General features: G+C 33.1%; 1 pseudogene; it reads left to right on the top strand.

Moving 5' to 3' along the window:
* Nucleotides 1-1,638: 1,638 nt before the first annotated feature.
* LOC129310773 (uncharacterized) lies at nucleotides 1,639-6,392 on the top strand (annotated as a pseudogene).
* The last annotated feature ends 2,816 nt before the right edge of the window (nucleotides 6,393-9,208 follow it).

Raw genomic sequence — 9,208 nt, 5'->3', positions numbered from 1 at the left:
AGATGATGGCTGTTTGCATTAGTAAAAGAAAGTCTTCATTCTGTATTGCAGAAAGCCCAGTCAAGCCTTTCTTTTATGCTGCCTTTTTCCCAAGTAAACCTTTCTCCACTGAAATTGAGCTCAAGAAGGTTGAAAGGTTGATGCATTGTTTAAAGAGTTTCATAGATTTCCAGTTAAAACCATTGCCACCAAGTTTATCCTCACAAGAAAGATAAGCATTAAAGTCACCAACAAGAAGCCAAGGTTCATTAGTGATTTTGGATAAGTTGATAATTGATTGCCAAAGTTCATCACAATTATGGGGATTAGGATCCCCATAAATACAAGATAAAAGGTAGAAGTGTTATCAAACGGGATCTTGACTTTACAATGAAGCAATTGGACATTAGAGTATAAGTATTCAATATTAACAACATCATTATTCCAAAGCAACCAGATACCTCCAGCATAACCGGTGGCCTCAACACAAATCCAATCAGAGAATCCCAATTTCCTAACAATTTTATTAGCTCTAGCACCACTAGCTCTGGTTTCGAGTAAAATAAAAATTTGAGCATTGTATATATTAGAAATTTCTTTAACTTTGGAAGGAAAACTTTTAGCACAGGAACCTTACAATTCCAACTAATAATATTCATGGAAAAATAAATAAAAGGGAAGAAGGAACCTGGATTGCTGCTTAACCGTGGGTATCAAATTGCATTTCCTCATTCTGATCATCGCTAAAATCATCATCTTCAAGATCCTCATTAATAGGAGTATTTTCAAAGTCTTCATCAAGCAAATCATCATCTATGTCTTCATTTTCAATATACTCATCTTCAATAGATTTAATGCATTCTGAGACCCTCGGATTTTTACTGTGGTGATCCATGATGGTGTCATCGCTCATTTGTGTCTCTGGAATGAAGCTAGGGGAGGAGTCAGGATGAGGAGGCTTTCTTTGTGAATGATTGAGAGTCAGCGTTTGGCTTATAATAAATTTCAAACCAAGCAAATCCTCCCGTAGGTATCTTATTATTTATTTATATTGGATGGAGTATAAACTAAAATACCCTTGCTCAGTTAGAAAGAGTACAGCATCTTAAAATTGGAGTCTCAATTATAAATATTACAAACTCAACTGTAAATAACATAATTATTAAATTATTAGAAATATCTTTTTCTGTAAACCTTTTTATTTCTTTTCTTTTTCTTTTTCTTTTTCTTTTTAGCCTCGCTTGTGTGTCTTTATCTTAATTGGAAAATAATAATACTAATAATAAGAAAGCTCAATGTAAATGTACTTTCTAAAATTCGAGACCTTCTTGGCCATCATCCGTTATTGAGTGTTTCCCAAAATGTTCCCACGTATTATATTTTCACAAATAATGAAATGACAAGCTACTGTAAAATTATATAATATTTAAGTAATATATACTCAAAAAACAAAACAAAACAAAACCACACCCATATTCCTATAAATACTTGTCACTCCATGAGCTAGCTCTTCTGCACGCTGCCACCTATGCATGCTCTTCCCTTTACCTCTGCAATGTTTGTCCACACTTGCTTCCGCTTCTCCGGTCTCCCAGATCTACCACACTCATTTCATCATCTTCTTCTTCTGTAAATTTTCTCGTTTTGCTTTCTGCAGCAATGAAAGATTCTGAGAAACTCTTTTGGGAACACCTGAGAATTCCTTCTACCATCCCCTTCGCAGCTTCTTCTTCTTCTTCCTCCTCCTCACACTTCAAAACCTTACCCAAGTACCTCTTCTGCCTCATCCTCTTCCTTTCTCTCTTCTATCTTCTTTATTCCTTCAAGCTTCTCTCCTCACGTGCTTGCCACGATGGCCCCTTCTCCACTCGCCGTCTCTCTTCCCTCACCGCCGTACCCAATCTAAATGCCTCTGAATTGCAGCAATCCCAGAAGCCGACGGAGCTCCGTCATGTCGTTTTCTGCATCGCCGCCTCCTCCAAGCTCTGGGAACACAGGAAGAACTATATCAAGCTCTGGTATAACAACACCAGAATGAGAGGAGTAGTGTGGCTCGACGACCACGTTGAGACCAACCACAATGAGGGTTTGCCGCCGTTGATGATCTCCGTGATACCTCCAATTTCTCCTATACTCACCCGCTAGGACACCGGGCTGGCATTCGGATTTCCAGGATCGTGTCCGAGACGTTGCGATTGGGGATGAACGATGTGAGGTGGTTCGTGATGGGTGACGACGACACCGTCTTCGTCACCGACAACCTCCTCAGGGTTTTAAGGAAGTACGATCACGATCAATTCTATTACATCGGAAGCTCGTCGGAGAGTCACATGCAGAACATATACCTCTCCTACGGCATGGCGTACGGAGGCGGCGGCTTCGCCATCAGCTACCCATTGGCCAAAGCTCTCGATAAAATGCAGGATCGCTGTATACAGAGGTACCAGTCTCTGTACGGCTCCGACGACCGGATTCATGCTTGTATGGCGGAGCTCGGCGTTCCGCTCACCAAAGAACTCGGCTTTCATCAGGTATCTTCCTTATAGACAGACACACACATATATGTAATTTCTGAGAGTTCGATTAACAGTACTCTGTTCTGCGAAGTATTGGGGATAAAGGGGTACGATATAGTTCCTAGATTCTGATAATCGTACTGATAATACTGTGACTTGTCGGTGACCTTGACTTTGAATACTAGAACAGTTCGTTTTGGTTATATTTAATAGTTGGTAGGGAAATAGGAAGTTAGTGAAATTTCAGCTGTTATTTCTGAACCAATCTATTAAATGAATTGAAAGACCATCTGTTTGATTTGAGACATTGTGTGGGATCCGAAGGAAGGAACTCTATCTGGTCTTTGCGTGTCGAATTCTGTATGCCTTTCAAATGGTATAGCTTTCAAAGATTTGACCCCATGTCACAATTCTAATTGCCACTATTAGAATGTTAGGTATTATCAGATTTGTTACATTAATTAATTACTGAACCATTATGGCTTTTTGTTTTTTCTCCTAATTACCTGGTTGCGTAACGTGCATTAAATTTTTGAAATAGTATAGAGATTGTTGGTTCTTATATGATCCGTTTCTATATACTCTCCATCTCAAATTATAAGGCACTTTTATAAGAGTTTTTTTATTTTAAAATATAAGATACTTTAAATATATTAATGTTTCATTAAATGTGTCAATTCTAATATTACCCTTTCTCTCTCTATAATTAATTTCCATCCCTTCTCTTTTTACTATATTAAATTATGAATATTTTTAGAAATTTATATCTTTATTTTGGAAAGATAAAGTTGTTAGGTGTAATTAATGAGGTTTATTGATATGTAAGATTGTATCTAAAAATATCTCATAATTTGGGATGGAGGAAGCATAAGAGAAAACAACTATATCACATAATTTAAGAAAATTCGTTAACCATATTAATTATGTCTAAAAATGAAGAAATTGGACTAAAATGCCCTATGTTAATTAATATAAGCATGTATTAATTATTTCTCACTAATCTAAATTATGAGAGGCAATTTAAAAAATGTGTAATAAATACTTATTAAAATATATAATTTTGCTAATATAAAAAAGCAAATAAAAAATAATAGTTTCTCTTACAAATAAAAAGAGAGTAGTACTACTCTAGTATTATCTACATATTGGGTATAGGGAGAAGATTAATTTTTATCCAATCTATAGGACACTCCACTATTTTGAATGTTCATCTTTACATTTCTTCCCTCATTAAATGCCAGAAAAAAATATTAAAAATATTTTTTTCATTAGTTATTAGGGTAAAGATAGAAATAAATTTATTAAATTTTAAAATAGAGTTAATAAGTTGAAGGTTTTCTTTGATTTTGATAAACCATGTTAGAAGTTACTTATAAATAAGATTAGAGGAAGTATTTTGTGCTATGCTCCAAAGGAAATTAGTGAATTGTTATGATGCAAGTGAGCGGCATTATATATCAATCAATTCATAATATAAAATTAATAGGAAATTGCTTATATATTCATATATTATTAATAATGTCACTCGTTCCTCAAATTTTATGTAATGTCATGTTATACATTTCTCTCTTTCTGTAGAATTTTTGTTTACCCAATACTTATTTTTCCTTCAAAAATACAGAAAGTTAAAACACACACACACACACATATATATATATATATTGTGAACTAAAAGTTAAACCATATTAAAACCACCAATTTGACTATTTTCATTGTTTTTTTTTTTTTGGTTAACTGATCTACTTTTAAACTAGTTCACCTTGTTCTTGTGACTATAGTTTACACACTGGTTACTAGTTTCATAATTAAATCCACTAGTTCCAGACTAAACTTTTTTAATTTCTAGGCGTGAGACTCCTAGACTTTTTTCATTTCTAATAATCCGCTTGCTACTTTTCTTCTCTTTCTTTTCAGTTTCTTTTTTTTTTTTTCAGTTTCTTCTTTCTTGAAGGGGCTTCTATTTTTTTCTAGTATCGGTGGCATCAGGTTTATTAAATTTGATATCATATGTTAAACTTTTCATATTAAGTATGTTTGAGGGTAATTCAGTTCACCAAAAATAATTTAAACCATATGATTGGATACACTTAAAGTTTATATATTCTTAATTTATTATTTTCTAATTTTTAGATATGGACTTTCTTCGCTTTCTTTATCTCTAATACAGTATGGTTGCCGTACGAGCTCATATTTAGACAATATATCATTATAATGTCTATAGAGTAACATCGCAATACTCAATCTATTGTTTTGTTAAAACACAGTATGATGTGCATGGGAACTTGTTGGGGCTACTGGCAGCACACCCTGTGGCTCCATTAGTGTCGATGCACCACCTTGACTTGGTTGAACCAATCTTCCCAAACATGACTCGTGTAGAAGCTCTTGAGAGACTAATTAATGTGCCAATGAAGCTTGACTCAGCAGGTTTGATGCAGCAATCTATCTGCTACGACAAGACAAGAAGCTGGACGATATCTGTGTCGTGGGGCTTTGCCGTTCTTATATTCCGAGGTTTGTTTCCTCCGAGGGAGATGGAGATGCCTTCTAGAACATTCTTGAACTGGCACAAAAGAGCAGATTACACTGGCTTTCCATTCAACACTCGCCCTGTTGCTAGAAACCCTTGCCAGAAACCCTTTGTGTTTTACTTGTCAAATGCGACATTGTTGAACTCAACAACGTCGACGTCGATAATGACGACCCAAGTGATTTTGAGTGAATACCAAAGGAATCGCGTGCCTCACCCGGAATGCAGGTGGAGGATGACTCCTCCTTCAACAATTGACATAGTTCAAGTATATAAGAAGCCTGATCCACGCCTATGGGACAGAGTACGTATATTTACCCTCACTCTACTTTTCTATTGTCTTGTAAATAATCTTAAAACTATGAAATCTGTTCAGCTGGCTTAAGGGTGGAGCAAGTAATTTGAGTGAAATCTAAATAAGCTCGAAAAATTTTAAAGTCAGGTTTTGGAATTTAGGAAACTTTCTTTACTTCAAGTTTATTCAACCCATTTGAAAAATCTGGGCCAAGTCTGAACTAAGATGAGCTTAACCTGAATACCCAATTTCTTTTATTATTATTATTATAAACTAAAATTGAAATAAATAAAAATTTAAAATCTTAATTTTTTAAGATAAAAATTGAAATTGGCTGAAAAAAGAAGAAAGAAGAAATAAAATTGAACAATTTGGGTATTTGACCTAGAGTGAAAGCCTAAATGTTCGGTTGAGCTTGCCTATATAATTTTTTTTATTTGTTTAAATATTTCAAGCTCGATCCAAATAAATTCAACCCATTCGTATTATTAGTTCTACTTAAGTATAGATATATTAACATATGATCATCTCTCTTCAAGTGAAGAGCAAGAACCAAGAGGATTCATTAAGGAATTAGTTTCATGATGGCTGATACCTTGAAAGTCTATAAAAAAAAAAAAAAAAGAAAAATCGAGGGGATTTTCTATAGAATAGATGCTGGAGAGTTCATGAGGTCTATCAAACCTCAATCCCTCTTTCTCTCTCCTGGCCGGGGCTTCCTGGAGAGAATCCAAGCGAGAGTAATAAATAGAGTTGAAGTTGTGAGAAGTGATCATATATACATCTTATTCTCTTTCCATGTCTGTCTTGGGGGACTAAAAAATTCTTAAACATTCACAATAATTCCACTAAATATTGTTAAATTCATGCTTTATGAATGACGGTTATGCTATCAACATACCCCTCTAAACTTTTAATTTATTTATGACATACCCATATCTTATTTATGTTTTGATGGAAAATTTGGCAGGCTCCAAGGAGAAATTGTTGCAGAGTGAAAGAGTCGACAAGGATTGGAACCTTGGTGGTGGATGTGGGAGTCTGTGAGGAAGGTGAAGTCAGCGAAGTTTAATTAATTAGATAATTAATGAATATTTAAGATATGATTAATGCTTGCTTATTTGTTTACCATCTTTATCCCACATGTTATAATTTTTTGTAAATTTCCTCTGGGTTTAATAGACTGAAATAAAATATTCATCATCGGATAGAAAAAAGAACGGATTACTGCCTCACTGGGTTGGGACTTGAAAATGTCAATGTACAAAAGAATTAATTTCAAGTTTTAATTTTTAATAATAATATCTTAATTAGTCAATTTCTTTCTTGACATGTTTACTTCCCCTATGTTTTACCTTATAGTTATTTTAATTCAATCAGATTAAAACACGCAAGCATGTATTTTGATCTGAGTAATTTCCAAAAGTGATTAAAGCATTTATACATGGGTCCGTTTCTTGGGGTTGAAAAGAAAGCTCTATTCCTCTTAATTTCTGCATCAATTGCTGCACCAATTTCCACAGGACCCACACATTTAAAGGTAAAAATATAGCAGAACAAGCATAGCGTATCATATTTTTTTTAATTAGTCCTACGTACAATATATTATTTAAATAAAATTTTACGGGTTTTGGATTCCGTTAATCAAATTTACTATTGAATATTTCTCTCTCTCTCTCTCTAAAATCAATCAGTCAATCTATATAGATATATATATATATATATATATTAAACTTCCCGCAAACCAATCAATGTTATTAAATTCACATAACTTTTAATAAGGATAATCTAAAATAGATTGTCAATTAATATTTTCTGGCAAAAGAAGATGATCACTGAATATTTAATAACATTGTATATTTTTATGAAATGAATAACACTTCAAAATATTGCAAAAGTTATTTTTATCTTGGTTACAAAAAGGGATTTACCCTTTGTTTGGTTTGCGGGAAGGGCAAGGAAGGGGTGGAATTTTATTTCCCCTTCCCTTGTTTCGATATTGAAAGTGGAGGGGAGAGACATTTTCCCTCCCATCTCCCCTCCAAAATGGGAAGGCTATGGAGGGAAGAATATAATTTGTTATGTTATGACTAATTTGACAATACTATATTTTCATAATTTAAAATGTCCCTCCTCAAATAAAATGGACACCGCTTTTCTCCTTCACACCTCCCCTCCTTTGCACCTTCAATAAGATTTAGGCTGTCCAAATTAAATCTAAATTATTCAAGTTAATTTAATATTTTAATTTTTATTTAATACTTATTAAAATAATTTTTTTTAAAAATATGATCATTAGTCCAAACAATTCATGTTTAATATGAATAATCCAAATTTAATATTAAAAATTTTATAATTTTTATTAATTGAATATTTATATATAGTATGGACAATGTTGATTTAAAATTTTTAATTTGTAATTAAATTTTTTTTGTAAGTGCATGCTAGAAGTTTATCTTTTTTTTTAGTAATATTTTAAATATTTTCTTTATTTTTAATATTGTATTACCAAAATAAAATTTTATTAAAGTTATAAAAAAATTAATATGCATGTTACAACTTCTAATTGGCTCCATTTCATTTTATATATATGCAACGCCATAGTTATTGTTGAAAGATGAATGCATTTTTATCCTTATTTTTTTAAAGATTCAATGGTATATTTTATTAAATATTTACAAAATATGGTATAGTTATCCATGTAAAACTATTTTCCCTCTCCTCTGCTGAATCTAACAAAGTCCCTCCCCTTTTCTCCATTAAAACACCTAACCTCCTTTCCTTTGAAACCGAACATAGTGACCAGTGGACTTAAGGATCAAAGGGACAGTTTACTTTGTATTTAGAAAGTACTTGGAACTTAGTTTGAATAAATTAGTCCCCTTATAATTTAGTTGTCATTCTCCCTAATTTATTATGTTAATTTTGCATGGTTGTGCGGCAACAATCAATATTGTTAGAAAAAATAATTTTTCTATACACATTCTTTGAGTATGAAGACATGTCCTGGCCTAGTAAATCCCCGGATAAATGATTTCAGAATACCAAATGAGTTTTTTGGTCTTTAAGTGCTATTAAAAAGCGCGATCGATTATTCTCTTGTAGTCTTTCGACCTTTATATATATATATATATATATATAATGTACTTAAAAAATTCAGACGTCTAACGATTAAGCATTTGACTAGATTCACATTTGAAATATGAAACCACCGACATCCAGCATATAAGAAAAGTGTTTTCTTTTCTTTTCTTTTTTTGGGGGGGGGTGTTGGGGGAAGACTTTAACGAAGATACTATCTTGTGCTAAATATATAAAATAAATCTGATTAAGATAAACTTTGAATTTCATGGGAATGGTATGTATAAATGGAAATAGGATTTGCGTGAGTCATTTTCAACGATGATCCAAAACTAATTAATTGAAAAGTGTGGGTAACTTGTACGGGAAAGGCATTATTTTCCATTCATTCTCTCTGTTTGGCTCTGGCGAGAAAATTGGCAATTTTGAGTCTCTCTTTTTATAGCAATTCCTCTACCTTCTCTCCCCTTCAAGCGTTATTAATTTTCATTTGATAATATGAAGAAGCTTGTGAATTGTAATATCAATATATACGTGCGCGCGCACGCGCAGAGAGAGAGAGAGAGAGAGAGAGAGAGAGAGAGAGAGAGAGAGAGAGAGAGAAGAAAAGAGAGCCAATGTCGAAAAGAAACATATGCTTTAGAGAAATCATAATAGCTATATGATAGTGAGGATGGCGTATAAGTATGGCATTTCCTCGCTTCGACATTCTATGTTACGAAAAGCTCAAATTTTGAGAAAAAGCATCTTAATTCGGGAAGCCGTATCTTCTTCTACATGAATTCATACGACGTTTTAATAATAACA

The sequence above is a fragment of the Prosopis cineraria genome, unplaced genomic scaffold, assembly GCF_029017545.1.
Source record: "Prosopis cineraria cultivar Desert tree isolate PC_DT_omini unplaced genomic scaffold, ASM2901754v1 PC5, whole genome shotgun sequence".
In the NCBI taxonomy this organism is placed as follows: Eukaryota; Viridiplantae; Streptophyta; class Magnoliopsida; order Fabales; family Fabaceae; genus Prosopis; species Prosopis cineraria.
Note: the sequence above shows the minus strand (reverse complement) of the source record. Positions and strands in the feature narration are given on the sequence as shown.